This window comes from Lipotes vexillifer, unplaced genomic scaffold (assembly GCF_000442215.2).
Source record: "Lipotes vexillifer unplaced genomic scaffold, Lipotes_vexillifer_v1.1 scaffold278, whole genome shotgun sequence".
NCBI lineage: Eukaryota > Metazoa > Chordata > Mammalia > Artiodactyla > Lipotidae > Lipotes > Lipotes vexillifer.
In genome coordinates, this window is record NW_006769677.1 from 5,174,037 (window position 1) to 5,189,474 (window position 15,438).

Genomic DNA, 15,438 nt, shown 5'->3' on the forward strand with positions numbered 1-15,438 from the left:
CTGAGAAAGGGTGAAGAAGTACATTTTAAAAAACCTTGGGGGCTTCCCTGGTGGCGCAGTGGTTGAGAGTCCGCCTGCCAATGCAGGGGACACGGGTTCGTTCGTGCCCTGGTCCGGGAGGATCCCACATGCTGCGGAACGGCTGGGCCCGTGAGCCATGGCCGCTGAGCCTGCGCGTCTGGAGCCTGTGCTCCGCAACGGGAGAGGCCACAGCAGTGAGAGGCCCGCATACCGAAAAAAACAAAACAAAACAAAAAAAAACCTTGAACGTCAAAAAGAGTCCTTATTCTGTTCTCAAACTTTACTGATGGTTTGAGTGTAGAATTTGGGGTTGCAATTATTTTCTTTCAGAATTATGAAGGCATGGCTCCTCTGTTCTAACACTGCAGCTAAAAAGAATGATACCATTCTAAGTTGTTTCTTTGTGTGTTTTTTCTGTGAAAGCTTGTAGAATCTTGTCTTTGTCCTGAGCATTCTGAAATTTCACAATGATTTGCACTAATATGAGTCTATTTTTATTCACTGGGCTGGGCACTTGGTGGTCTTTTCAAAATGGAAACTCGTATCTTCCAACTCAGGTAAATTTTCTCAAATTATTTCTTTAATGACTTTCTCCCTTCATTTTGCCTCTTCTGTTTTTTCTGGGACTCCTATTGTTTGCACATTGGGCTCCTTAGAATAGTTTTTCTTAACTTTCAAAAACTTTTCTCTTTTCTATCTCTTTGTCTTTTTGCTCTACTTGCTGGAAAATTTCAACTTTATCTTTCAACCCCTCTATTGAGTTTTTCATTTTTGCTATCATATTTTTAATTTCTAAGAGCTCTTTTTTTCCCCAGTGAATGTTCCTTTTTAATAAAGCATCCTGATCTTATTTCATGATTGAAGAATCTTATCTCCCTAAAACTACTGAATACTGTTGGGACATACGCACGTGTGCACGTGAGCATGCACACACACACACACACACACACACACACACACACATTCTCTTCTCCCTTACAAAGTCTCCACTTCCTCTAAATTGCCTTATTTTTAAAAATTGTTTTGCTTTCCATCTTCCATATGAGGTTTTCTTCATATGTTTGATGATCCTTGGTTACCTTTACTATTTAAGGCACTAAAAAGCTGATTGGAAGCTTCAAAGCATGGTAGCTCTTATTAAATATTAGCTTCCTTAGAGGGTGATCTGGCTGGAACCCCCAGTGTCGGTATCTTGAGGTGTTTCCTCTTGGTTTGGTCAGGTTTCTGAGAGAAGACATGTCTAACCTACCACCTGGAGGGTGAAGGCCCATCATTCGGTATTCCAATTGCTGTTTCAGAAATTCTGTAGGATAAATCGAGTTCCCTTTTCACTTTTCCACAGTTGCCCTGAGGATTCAGCTTTCTCAGGTTTACTGTCATGCCTCCAACATGTTGCTGTCATTGTTTCTTCTCCCATTTTCCCCACCCTTGTGGTTTATGCGTATTAAAAAAAATCCAGGATTTGGAGAGGAAGTGAAAATAGATGTATGTATTCAATCCATTATCTTAACCAGAATCCATTATTTAATTGTCTTCTTTCTTCAGTTTTAGCTTCACAAACAAAAATGTGGATTTATATAAGTTATATACTTATAGGTTCTGTCTTCCCAGGGATTATGATGATCTTTGTTGAGTATCTTACAATTTATAAATATGTTCTCACTCTTGATCTCATTTGTTTTTCACTATGACCTAGTGAGGTAGAAACTATTACTCTTTATTTATTTATTTTAAGTATGATAAAACTAAGATTTAAAGAGGTTGAGTCCTACACAAATTCCATCAGTTGGTAAGGAGCAGAGACAAGACTCAAAACCTGATTTCCTGACTCCAGGCTTTTCTCTGGTGAACGCTTTCTGTAATCAACCTGCAAAGAAGCCTGTCTCCCCAGCGGATGGCTCTGCCAGGAGATTCCTCCTGATTAACAGCTGAAACCTGCCTCCTTTAACATCTTCCCACAGGTTCTGGTTCTGCTGCCTTCAGCTACATGGCATAGATCTAATTTTACTTCCCCATATGAGGCCTTAATTCTTTGTATTCAGCTGTCATTGGGATATGGATCAAGGGCAGTGGAGTTGTAAAAGTTAAGGATCTCTGAGTCTAGGATGCTGGGTGAGTGTCAAAGCTGTCTTCGGTGGTGGCAGGTAGGGTGTGAGGGTGATGCCAGAATTCTCAGAGAATGATGGTAGTAACTGATGGGAGGTCAGCAAATGACAGCAGCAAAAAGGCAGAGCAGAGAGAACATGGTGCATCTGAATAGCCTAAAGCTCAAAGGAGGAAGAGATTTTGCCTGTGAGTACGTGGTAAATGTGCAAGGATAAGACTGGAGAAGGTCGTCACTGCCTCCTATGCAAAGAATTAGGTTTTAAGTTTTAACCCCCCTTCCCCCAAATTAGGTTGTGAACAATCCAGATAAGACAAGGAAGTGGAGGAAACAATGGGCTGTAGGTCAAAGATGTAGGAGTGTTCATCATAAGGGAATGAGGTTTCAGTAAGGTACAGTGGAAAGAATTGGGATAAGAGTTAGTGAAAAGCAGAGCTGGGAAAACATAAGCTCAAGGCAATGCATGGATGTGTCTGTGATCTTGAGTCAATTAAAAACACACAATTTCTCTATCCCTGACCTGCTGCTGAGGCAGTTGAGGACAATACCAAGACAGACAGAGTCTTGCTTCTGTCTCTCCCTTCTTCCAATGGAAACATGCCTGTGGGGAAAGCCTGTGTCCTCACCTGTTGCTTGCCCTGTCTTGCCACCTGGCCCACAGCGCTTTTCCTTGTCCATCACTGCCAAAGGCACTAGGTGAAGGACTTGGCCTGAAGCCAAAGCAAATAGCAGCTGAGAGACACACAACAGTTGGTGTCTGGCTCAGATGGCTTTGGCGCCTTCCTAGAGAACCCCCCTTCCCCCAAAGAAGTCTGCCCGGCTTGATGAAAACTACAACTAACATTTGTGCAGTGCTTCGGGGTTTAACAGGCACTTCCACATATAATAATCTCATTACATCCTCCCAACTATGCTGGTCATAAGTTTTATGATTCCCATTTTATTTTATTTTGTTTTTAATATTTATTTAATTTGGGCTGCTCCAGGTCTTAGTTGCGGCTTGAGGACTTCTTAGTTGCAGCATGCAGACTCTTAGTTGTGGCATGCATGCGGGATCTAGTTCCCCGACCAGGGATTGAACCTGGGACCCCTGCATTGGGAGCTCAGAGTCTTACCCACTGGACCACCTGGGAAGTCCCGATTCCCATTTTATAGATGAAGAAACTTCCAGCTCTATCCCTTAGAACTGGAAGTGATACTGAGTAAGTCTTTAACTCTCTCTGAACATCAGCTTTCTTAGCAATAAAATAGGAATAAGACTTAGGACAATGTTGTTTTGAGAATTAAATAGGGTTATGTGTGTACAGAGTTTATACACAGTTATCATTCCATATATGTTCGTTCTATATTTCCACTTAAATGATTTACACCAGTTCACTCAGCCAGAGAAAGGCAGATTTGGAGTCTCCATCTGCACTTGTCAGGAGCAGGTCATTCCTAAAGGAAGAGAGGAATGATTTATAAGAATGTACCTTCAGCGACTATGATAGAGTATAAGTACGGACCCAGCAATTTTTTCCATCCCTAGGTGCATCCTTCTTTGTAATGTGAAGTTGTCATCCTTCCAATAAAAAGTGGAGTCTATTTTCCCTCCCCCTTGAATCTGGGCTGGCCCTGTGACTTGCTTTAATTAATAGAATGTGACAGAAGTGAGAATGGGCCTTTAGTGTCCATCCTCACCTTCTTGATGTTCTGTGACTCCCATGTAGGGGGGCCCAGGCTTGTCTCCTTGAGGATGAGGGACAGCATGGAGAGTCCCAGTCATCCCAGGAGTTCCAGCCATCACCACTGAGGCCCCAGACACACGACTGAGGCCATCTGGAACGGTCAGCCCCTTAGTCAGCACTCCTCACTCCCTACCCCCTCACGTGCTAAATGACTGCAGCATACATGAGCCCAGGTGAGACCAGCAGAGGAACTGTCCAGTTGAGCTTGGCCCAAATTACAGGATCATGAACAAATACATAATCTTTGTTTTAGTCCACTAAATTTTAGGATGGATTGTTGAGCAGAAATGGATAACCGATACGTGACTAAGGTAAGATGCTAGGATAGTGTCAATAAGTTTGCATAGATACTGAAATCAGATAGGACTTGATCAAAAGGACCCCATGACATCATCTTTCCCTTTTAAATTATGGTTGATTCGACACCATCTGGTGGTCCTTTTGCCTAAAGATAGAACCATGAACTGATAAGTTTGTGAGGACCTATTCCTCTAATATGTATAATTGTTTGGATTAGTAGACAGAGTCGGATTTTTGACAAAGGAGGCAAGAATATACAATGGAGAAAAGACAGCCTCTTCAATAAGTGGTGCTGGGAAAACTGGGCAGCTACATGTAAAAGAATGAAATTAGAACACTCCCTAACACCATACACAAAAATAAACTCAAAATGGATCAAGACCTAAATGTAAGGCCAGACACTATAAAACTCTTAGAGGAAAACATAGGCAGAACACTTTATGACATAAATCACAGCAAGATCCTTTTTGACCCACCTCCTAGAGAAATGGAAATTAAAACAAAAATAAACAGACGGGACCTAATGAAACTTAAAAGCTTTTGCACAGCAAAGGAAACCATAAACAAGACGAAAAGACAACCCTCAGAATGGGAGGGGTTTCTCCCTCAGAATGGGGGAAAATATTTGCAAATGAAGCAAATGACAAAGGATTAATCTCCAAAATTTATAAGCAGCTCATGCAGCTCAATATCAAAAAAACAAACAACCCAATCCAAAAATGGGCAGAAGACCTAAATAGACATTTCTCCAAAGAAGATATACAGATTGCCAACAAACACATGAAAGGATGCTCAACATCACTAATCATTAGAGAAATGCAGATCAAAACTACAATGAGGGCTTCCCTGGTGGCGCAGTGCTTGAGAGTCCGCCTGCCGATGCAGGAGACGCGGGTTCGTGCCCCGTTTCGGGAAGATCCCACATGCCGCGGAGCGGCTGGGCCCGTGAGCCATGGCCACTGAGCCTGCGCGTCCGGAGCCTGTGCTCCGCAAATGGGAGAGGCCACAACAGTGAGAGGCCCGCATAACGCAAGGAAAAAAAAAAAAAAAAACTACAATGAGATATCATCTCACACCCGTCAGAATGGCCATCATCAAAAAATCTACAAACAATAAATGCTGGAGAGGGGGTGCAGAAAAGGGAACCCTCTTGTACTGTTGGTGGGAGTGTAAATTGATACAGCCACTATGGAGAACAGTATGGAGGTTCCTTAAAAAACTAAAAATAGAACTACCATATGACCCAGCAATCCCACTACTGGGCATATACCCTGAGAAAAACCAAAATCATGTACCAAAATGTTCACTGCAGCTCTATTTACAATAGCCTGGAGATGGAAACAATCTAAGTGTCCATCATCGGATGAATGGATAAAGAAGATGTGGCACATATATACAATGGAATATTACTCAGCCATAAAAAGAAACGAAATTGAGCTATTTGTAATGAGGTGGATAGACTTAGAGTCTGTCATACAGAGTGAAGTAAGTCAGAAAGAGAGAGACAAATACCGTATGCTAACACATATACATAGACTTTAAGAAAAAAATGTCAAGAAGAACCTAGGGGTGAAACAGGAATAAAGACACAGACTTACTAGAGAATGGACTTGAGGATATGGGGAAAAAATATATATATATTATCACAATATCTCTATAAGGATTATATGAGCTAATAGATATTAAACTACTTTGCAAACAATAAAAAAATATGGAAATTAAAGTTTTCTTGGTCTAACATTACATATTGCTGGACAAGGCTCTTTTGAAATTAAGAGACTCCATGAAACTCATTTAAAACCAATGACAGTAGAGGATGGCTTTTAGCAGTGGCTCCAACGTTACCTGCACTCAGGTTAAATAACCTACAGATCTACTCCCACAGAAGTTGAGATGTTCAAGGACAGGCAGTCTTTCTTCAGGATTGAGACCTCTACCCTTGTTCCAGCATACTAAACTTATCTCCCTAGAGTGCTAAGTAGGACCAGGTGGTCCAAGCAGCAAAGGATTCAGACAAAGACGACAAAGCAGAGCCAGTTTTTTCTATACAATCTTGGCATACCCTCTCCCTGCCCAGCACCTAAAAAAAAAAAAAAATAGTATCTAAAATTTTGAATTTATTAGATATGTCAATATGAAATGTGATTAATGAGTTCCAGAATAATTGAATTGAAAGACAGGTTTACATTATATAATCCAAATTTAGAATATAAAATAAAAATAAAGAAAAGAAATTTAGAGACCCATGGAACTTAGAGAATACATCTAATATACATGTAATTGGAGTCCCTGGAATACAGTACAGAAAGAATGGGTCAGAAATAAGTGGATTAAAGAAAAAAACACACAAACCAAAAATGAAACAAAAACTAACCATAGGTTCATCATAACAGGTCTGCTAAAATCCAAGACAAAGAATAAATATTCAAAGCAACAAAGAAAAAAAAGAAAAAGAGAGATGCACTACCATTAAAGAAGCAAGAATGAGACTGATAGTTGACTTCTCAGCAGAGATGATAGAGGCCCACATAAAATAAAAAGAAACAAACAATAGATTAATCTTAAAAGAGAGGTTGCAAACAGGAGGAGGAAAATACTGACCTGATATAAAGCATAAAATTCTGGCCTCTGAGCTCCATACCACGATCAGATAAGACTTTGGGAGTGTCTTGGGGAATGAGTAAATTTTGTGTGTTTGAAGGATATAAATAAATGTCATCAAGAGAGCAAAAAAAAAAAAAACCACAGTGTTCATTGCAGCTCTATTTACAATAGCCAGGACATGGAAGCAACCTAAGTGTCCATTGACAGATGAATGGATAAAGAAGATGTGGCACATATATACAATGGAATGTTACTCAGCCATAAAAAGAAACGAAATTGAGTTTTTGTAGTGAGGTGGATGGACCTAGAGTCTGTCATACAGAGTGAAGTAAGTCAGAAAGAGAAAAACAAATACAGTATGCTAACACATATATATGGAATCTAAAAAAAAAAATGTTCTGAAGAACCTAGGGGTAGGACACGAATAAAGACGTAGACATAGAGAATGGACTTGAGGACACGGGGAGAGGGAAGGGTAAGCTGGGACGAAGTGAGAGAGTGGCATGGATTTATATATACTACCAAATGTAAAACAGATAGCTAGTGGGAAGCAGCCGCATGGCACAGGGAGATCAGCTCGGTGCTTTGTGACCATCTAGAGGGGTGGGATAGGGAGGGTGGGAGGGAGACACAAGAGGGAGGAGATATGGGGATATATGTATATGTATAGCTGATTCACTTTGTTACAAAGCAGAAACTAATACACCATTGTAAAGCAATTATACTCCAATAAAGATGTTAAAAAAAGAAAAAAGAAAAAAAAATAGACATAGTAGGAGCTTACATACAGGGGGCTCAAGCTCAGAGTCTCACTGATTCCTACCTCTTCTTTATGACCAATAAAGGACCAGACCTTTTATTTCTGATAGAGGGTCTCAGGAATATTCCCAACATCATGCTGGGAGTCCACAGTCAAGCTTGGGACCAAATCTCTCAGTCCTTGACCTCCATCACTCCCTTTGGCCATGTGGAGAGAACAGGGTTATCTCATCACATCTAATCAGTTTTTCAGAGACCTCTAAATTGTTCTGGAGCAAATAACGCTTAGAAAAGGGGATACAGAAGCAGGAAGGATGGAAACAAGATATTTCAGGGTAGGCTGAACTGACTATTGCAGACCTGACCCTGTCTGGGTCAACATCTCAGAAGAACTGTGGTCTGAAGGGGCTCAGACAATCACTGAAGAACCTCACAACCAATGTGAAATGTCCGAAGCAACCTGCTCTTCTCTGAGCAGGGAAAGCCACTGGGTGCTTCTCAGACCCCCGGGAGTTCTGATCTTGGACTCGCTCATCGGTGGGGAGAAAAGTGACTTCATGCAGTGGAGACCCGACCACGTTCTCCCTGCAGGCCAAAACGATGCTGGCTTTAGAGAAATTAATCCATGGGCCAATGGGAAAATGCTAGTAAAATATTCACACACATATCCACTTGTCCTTAAGCACCATGAGATTAGTAACGGGGGTCACAAGTCACTTGTGAAGTGTAAGGGGTGCAGGTTGCTGTGTAGATTCTAAGCTTCCTCCCAGTGGCTAAGATCCGTTTTTGTTAGGTCTCTCTCACCCTCCCATCCTGTTCTCTTGGCCAAAGGCAGAGATAAGGCAAAGGAGTCGGGACAGCAGAAATGGCTGTTTGTTTCTGAGCTCTGCTTTTTCTGCACAATCCCACTGCCTATGAGGGCAGGCAGGAGAAAGGGAGGGGCGGCAGGCTGGGGGCGCCCTTTGCTCAGAGCTGTGGTGTGCAGTCCCCCTATCCAGCCCACAGGCAGTCAGCAGAATTTATGGGGACTCCTAGGGGACTCCAGAGGAAAGCACACCTGCTGGAAAGGTCACCAGGAATAAGGAAATCTGGCTCCAGTACTGAAAGGCTGCATGAATTTAGGCAGATTAACAAATTAATATATTTGTCTCCATTTACAATATGCTTTCAAAAGTAGTTTTGAATTAATCCCCCCAAGCCTGCTGTGACATATGTGACAAATGACGTTGTTAATATCTAAGATGAAGCTGGGGTTCAGAGAGGCAAAGTAATTTGCCCAAAGAGAACCTGCTGTCTCCAACTCCCTCTGTCTTTCCTACCGCCCCTTATACATGAAGTTCTCTGAGTCTGAGCTGCATCACCATTGAAATAATGACAGTTTTGGGGCTTCCCTGGTGGCGCAGTGGTTGAGAGTCCACCTGCCGATGCAGGAGACACTGGTTCGCGCCCCGGTCCTAGAAGATCCCACATGCCGCGGAGCGGCTGGGCCCGTGAGCCATGGCCGCTGAGCCTGCGCGTCCGGAGCCTGTGCTCCGCAACGGGAGAGGCCACGGCAGTGAGAGGCCCGCATACCGCAAAAAAATAATAATAATAATGACAATTTTACTGGGTACTTTCTCTGTGTGAGGTAAGCACGCTACCGTGTTATCTCATTTAATCCTTAAAATAACCTATGGGCAGGAGCTACTTTTATCCCTGTTTACAGATGAGAGAACTGGGGCTTAGAGAGATCAGAAACCCACCCCAGCCAAAGCCCACATTCTTAACCACCTTGCTGTATAAGTTCCCATCCATAATTGGAATGATTTTCCCCACCCACTGACCTCACCAGGTAACACTGAAGACAAAATTAGATGATAGATGTGAAAACGCTTTTTGAAAGTTAAACGTGTGTGGCATAAAATAAGGAAAAATTAAAATCTCAACTCCTGCAGATCTTATACTATAACAAAGCCCAAATTAACTCCCAAGAAACTGACACAACCACAAGTCTTCGCTGACATAAAGTGGCAGAGCTGGCTGCAAAAAGAAGTCACAAAGGGAAGGTGCAGGAGCCGAGAAGCACCAGTCCTGGCAGACTTCCTGAAAGAGGTGACTTTTGCTTAAGTTCTCCGCAATAATGCAGGCACAGAATGTAAGAGAAGAGAAGCCAGCAGGGCCAGCAGAAACACTGGCCAGCAGGGCCAGGCTGCCCTGTCCCCAGGAAGGTAGGCAGGAGTCCAGGCAGGGGTGGAGATTTTGATAGGAGTGAGTGGAAGGGAGCAATGCTCTTGATGCCATAGCAATGAGTGTGTGTGCGTGTCTGTGTGTGTGTGTGTGACAGTCAGGGCCACTCACCCCCACCCTCGGCAGTGTCACGCACAATAGCTCCCACGTTATCTTAAACACAGACCCAAACTCATCTTCTGCTGAGCACTTCTTGCTGCCACAGTCTTCGATCCCCCGCAGAATCAAAATACACTCTGATCTTGGTGCAGACTCGTGCTCTCACTTGCGGGCCTTTTCCATGGACTTTTATGTCTCTGTTTACTTTGTGTGTTTCGTGAGTGGCTCATGCCTTTAAAGGAAATGCACCAACCTCGGTCTGTCATTATGGTCCTTTGCTGGCCACTGGCTGCACTCAGCCCGCTCCTGGGATGGGTAAGCCTGGACTTTTAATTTGCTGTGACAGGAGATAATTGCTGCTTGAGTTTCCACCTCCGAAAATAAACCAGGGTGGTGCTTCCCGGCTGGGAATCCACAGAGGCAAGCTCACCCCTGGAGCCTGTGCCAGTGGAGGCTTAGCCAGGGCTAGAATGGCTGGTCTCAATGTCCCTCACCCCTTTCCTTTTCTGGATTTCAGAACATACAATTAGTGTTTTCTTTAAGAGCTCAAGATGGCAAAGTTAAGAAAGTTCAGGAAGACTTTCTGATATCATATGCAAGAATTCCAGAGGGGGGATTCTGTGAAATCTCAGACTCTGGGGATACTAACCTTTCCACTCAGGCCTAATCCCCAGTTACAGCTCCGTTCAAGTTCAAGCACATCATAGTCAGCCCACCAGGGCTGTACTCCATGCCTTTTTCCTTCTTTTTTAAAATACATCACGCATAGGAATATCTCGGTCCCACCAGTCAAAGCACTCAGAATTGCAAGTCAGGTCATGGGTTTTTGATGAATGGGCAAGACCCTTCTCACCTCTAAAATGAAGCAGCTAGAGAGGACATTCTAAGGTTCCTTCCAGCTCAGGGATCCACTTACCTTGAACTCCATTCCCCGACTTGTTTCACTATAACCAACCTGTGCAAGGTACTGTGAAGCCTGAGTGGGTCATACAAGTTCATATGGTATAAAGATGTCTGGGGATCGTACATTTTAGTCATGGCTTAGCACTAAGATAATACAGAAGGAGAACTAAAGATGGAGAAGCTCAGAGTGGTCGAGAAGAATGGATCCATGAGGACCCTGTCCCATGTGCACGGTGCCCTGTAAAAGGTCCCTCCTGTGCTCCAGGTCTCTGTTCAAATACTGTCCTCTTCCCTCTACTCATTAGCTGTGTGACCTTGGGAAAATTACTTAACCTCTCTTAGTGTCCCCATCTGTAACATGGGAAAGGTAACAGACCCGCCTCCCTGAGCTGTCCTGAGGCTTAAGGCAGATCTCATAAGTGTGGTGGTCATTTGTGCATCACTAACAATGCTCACCTTCCTCCTTTGGGGTACATGGTCAAACAGCATTTCCCTGTCCTTTGAAGGTGGACTTAACCATGGGACTTGGTTTGTCCAATGAAATGAGAGCAGAAGTATTCTGTGTTGCTCCGTGCAGACGCATTTAATAGCCAATGTAAGACACAGCTGTGCTCCCTTCTTGCCACGGCAACCAGCAATGTCATAGATGGAACAGGTAGAAGCTCTTTTATTCTAGGTCAGCATATGAAGAAATGTGGAGCAGAGCCCCCCAGCCAACTGCAGTAGACATTTAATGAGATTGAGAAGTAAATTTTTACTTGCTACTAAGATTTTGGCGTTGTTTGTTACCACAGCATAAACTAGCTTACCCTGACTATAACAATATATATGAAGCAACTAACATAGCCCTTAGAACATAGTAACGTCATAATAAATGATAGTTCCCATCATGATTCTTACAGCAAAGGCCAGGACTACTATTTTTGGAAGCAACCACACAGAATCTAACACAGTTCTGAGCAAATGCTTGTACCCGCTTTGAGCAAATGCTTGTACACACTTTTGTAGTGAAAGAGAATGAATTCAAAAATCATTGGAGGCTATCAGAACCTGGGGAAACGTTGTATCCAAGAAAACAGAAACCCTTTCCAGCAACCAGAGAGGGAGTATCACTATTTGGTGCAGGTGTAGAGTCAAATCATTATGTACTTGGGTTTTCTCCAACCAGAAGGCAGGTGGTAGAACAACTGGTTTCTGTCCCCACTTCAATGAAGTTATTTCTGAGGCATAAGCCTAACGCATCCTCTGCTCAGAGTAACAACTAAGAGATGCTGGGGACTTGATTCCAATATTTGGTATTGATTACTTAGTGCCGACACCAAAATCTTTGTGCACATCAACACATGTCATAGCAATATTTTTTCTTATTAAACTCAGTAAGTTATAAAACCATAGGAATCTCATTTACTTTCAAGTAAAGGGAGCCAGAGTTAAAGAACCTGGTCATTCTTTCCCAGGGAGTCCCTGGTGACAAAGCAGTTTAGCACCAGTATAGAAGAGGCAACTCAGGTGAATGTTAAAATCATGATCTCGGGTGCCCACGAGACATAGGTTTGCATCCCAATTCCTTCACTTAACTTTAAGACGGTATGTGTTCAAGAACTTAGAACTGTCTCTGATACATAGACAACAGTCAGAAAATACAAGTCTCATCATATACAATGTGTTGGTTGATAATTTTTCACATTTATATTATTGCTTTAGTCATTTATTCATTCAAAAAATATTTGTTTCAACTTTTCTCTGGGCCGTGACCTCATTTCATCTTCCAAGAAACTCTATGAGGTCGGTAATATTGTTCTAATTTATAAGTGATTAAATTGAGGCACAGAGACAATAAGAATCTTGAGATGATGTAGCTAGTTAAGTGAAAGAATTGGTTAAGTGAAACCCAGATCTTAAATAAAGAAGTCTAACATAGTCACAGTCATAGAGAAGTGGATCTTGTGAGTAAATTCCAAAAAAATCTACAGAGCTCCTAGAAAAGGAGAAGTTCTTTTAATACCACCCAACTCACTCTGAAGCCCAGTGAGTTTGAACTTGATAGGGATATTTATTATAGAAAGGTATGCTGATAAGGAGTGAGCCATCTCCTGAGCTAAATGCCATCTGTGCGGGGAATGTGTGATTAAATAGGGAAAGTGACTCCCCTGGAGGCCATGGAGATCCAACATGGCAGGTGAGGACCAGCATCCCTTGTTCTCTGGCGCTGGAGGTCTCCAGAAGGAGGATGAAGACCTGGGTCTCTAAACCAATTCTTGAACACAAGTTTAAAGCTTATCCAGTAAGTTAAACACAATCTCAGGCATCTTACCTTCTCATGCAGGCGTCCTGGTGACTACTGGGGTTCCTGACTGTGCTCAGGAACAAGTGTGCACATGCTCTGGTCAAGCCCTGGGAGGAAGGGAGCCAGAACCCTAGGGCAGAGCCTGCTTCCCAGCCACTCAGCTGCTGCACCTCCTGGGTCCCCGTCAGATGCCGCCTCTGTATTCACCAGAAAATGTGGAGACGGCCCTTCTCTCCCAAATCTCACAAGACCCCTCATGAGTGGAGCGCCTTCAGCCTCTGACTTAGTCTGTGATTCCTGTGGAGACAGCAGAGCCGAGAGTGGGCCCCTTTCCTTGGCCTCACTCAAGCCCACCCACCTAAGCAATTCTCATCCTTCACCCAAACAAAAGGGCCTGTGCACATCAATTCCTTCAAATAATGCCTGGGACTGGGGAAATGATCTCCTTCAGGGTGGTTCCATAATGCATCCTCCAAACCGGGAAATGTTGGAGTGCAAACGCAGATGAGGTGGGACTCTAGAACAACACGCAGAAAGCAGGACTATCCCAGGAAGACTGGGGGCTTCTGTCCATGCTTGTTCCCCATCGAACCAGTCTCTGGGGGCCCTGCTGCAAATTCTGGGCACTCAACATTTGACTGGTGCTGTATTTACATTTACTGGCAAAAATATGAAAAATAGAACCATGGGGAAATTCCAGCTGCCTGCCTAGAAATATGACAAGCTCCCAGAGATTTAAACGAAGAAGTGGGTTTAAGGGTTTGAACATCTACCAGATTGACCCAACCACCATGGAAACCAGAGCCCTCGGTTTAGGAGACAGCTGCCTATAGCCCGGTTGGTGGCATTTTGGGGAACAGAAGGAGGAAATCCTCTCAGTCAAGGATGCTTGCCCTCATTTGTACTGATTTGCTGCTGCTCATTAAAGGGATCTTATTTAAAACTAGAGTCATCTGTTTCCTCTTTGCATCTTGAACAAGATTCCTCCCTGGACTAGAGAGTAAGTACAATATTTGTAAACAGTTGTCTTTAGGCTGGCACGGCAACCTTACCCTTATGCAACTGAGTTTTCTCTGAAAAGACAGCTGTTTAAAGCCCAGCCCGACACTTGCTGACTTTATTGTGCTGTATCCATGGGGAAATCACAGTCACCGGTTCGAACAGGCTAATCAAGACCTGTGGATTGCTGTCTTCATGAATAGTCACTTTCCCAGAGATCAAAGCCACGTGGCTGGGGAGACCGACTTTCAGCCACTTTTCTTGCATCCTTTTCTGATCAAAATGATTTATTACTTGAATGTCATAATCAGCTCAAGGTCTTTTTACTTCCGTGTTTTGTAGCAGACTATTGAGTACCGGATGATTTAGCAATTTCAGTCTATTAAGTCTTTAAGAGGCTTAATCTGCCTTATAAACAGCCCTGTGATTAAAAAAAAAAAATCTCTATCAGCATCTATGGAGTGGGAGGAGTTAAGAGCTTTAAAAATCCAAAAATGCCTCAATCAACCTCACCTTGCTGTAACCTGGGGATAGACAAGCACATTGTGATGAGGAAACACAGGCCTGGGGCCCTGATGGAACGGAGCTGAGTGAGGCACAGTCTCACAGCACGTGCAGTGAGGAACCACAGGGATGCTTCCACACCACTTCTCAGAGCAGGGGGCTCTGGGGCACTGGCTCTTGTCCCTGGGCGCCCCCTCCTAACTATGGGAAGGAGACTCCCACAGAGAAGCTTCTAGGGCAAGGCCCAGATGTCAGGGCTCCTGTGATCTCCTTGCTGACCTCAGAGAACAAACCACAGGGGTCTAAGCATTTGGATCTCTTTCGAGGCTGCCCTTGCCAGAAGTGTCTGTTCTGAGTCTGTACCTGCTCCCCAAATCCAGGCAAGCTGGGCACCAGGGTGGGTCCAGGCATGCTGGCAGCAGCTCTATGCAGGAGCCACTGCAGACCAGCTCTCCCGGCTGCTATGACCACAGACCCCTGGGAGCTCCATGATGTTAACTCTCCCCCCGGCCTCACAGCTGCCCGGCAATCTTCCTGGATACCACTCGAGGCCTTGCACTGAGCATGCCTCCCTTCACCTTTGCCCTGACACCTGACGTCCCAGGGCCTGACCCAGCCTGTCTGGCCTCATCTTGATAGTGCCTTCCCTGTAGTGTGTATTCAGCATCCAGGCTGGCAAGCCTACCAGGTGGCTTCCAAAGGGACTGCCTGACACCGAGCAGTGGTTCAATAAACATTGGGAAGATGAATGAATGAAGGAATACGTGATGAAATTCTAGTTCTGCTTCCCCTTGGGAAGCAGAATCTGCTTCCTCTTGACTCAGACGGGAAGGGTGATGGGAGTGGCTTGAGCCACCGACCACCCACTCCAGTCTGGAGACTCTGGGAGGAGAGACCAGCATCAA

At 43.9% G+C, this 15,438-nt stretch overlaps 1 non-coding gene across 1 annotated transcript; it reads right to left on the minus strand.

Moving 5' to 3' along the window:
• Nucleotides 1–3,185: 3,185 nt before the first annotated feature.
• TRNAG-CCC (transfer RNA glycine (anticodon CCC)) lies at nucleotides 3,186–3,258 on the minus strand. The gene has a single exon. It is a non-coding gene; the product is annotated as a tRNA-Gly (tRNA).
• Nucleotides 3,259–15,438: the final 12,180 nt, after the last annotated feature.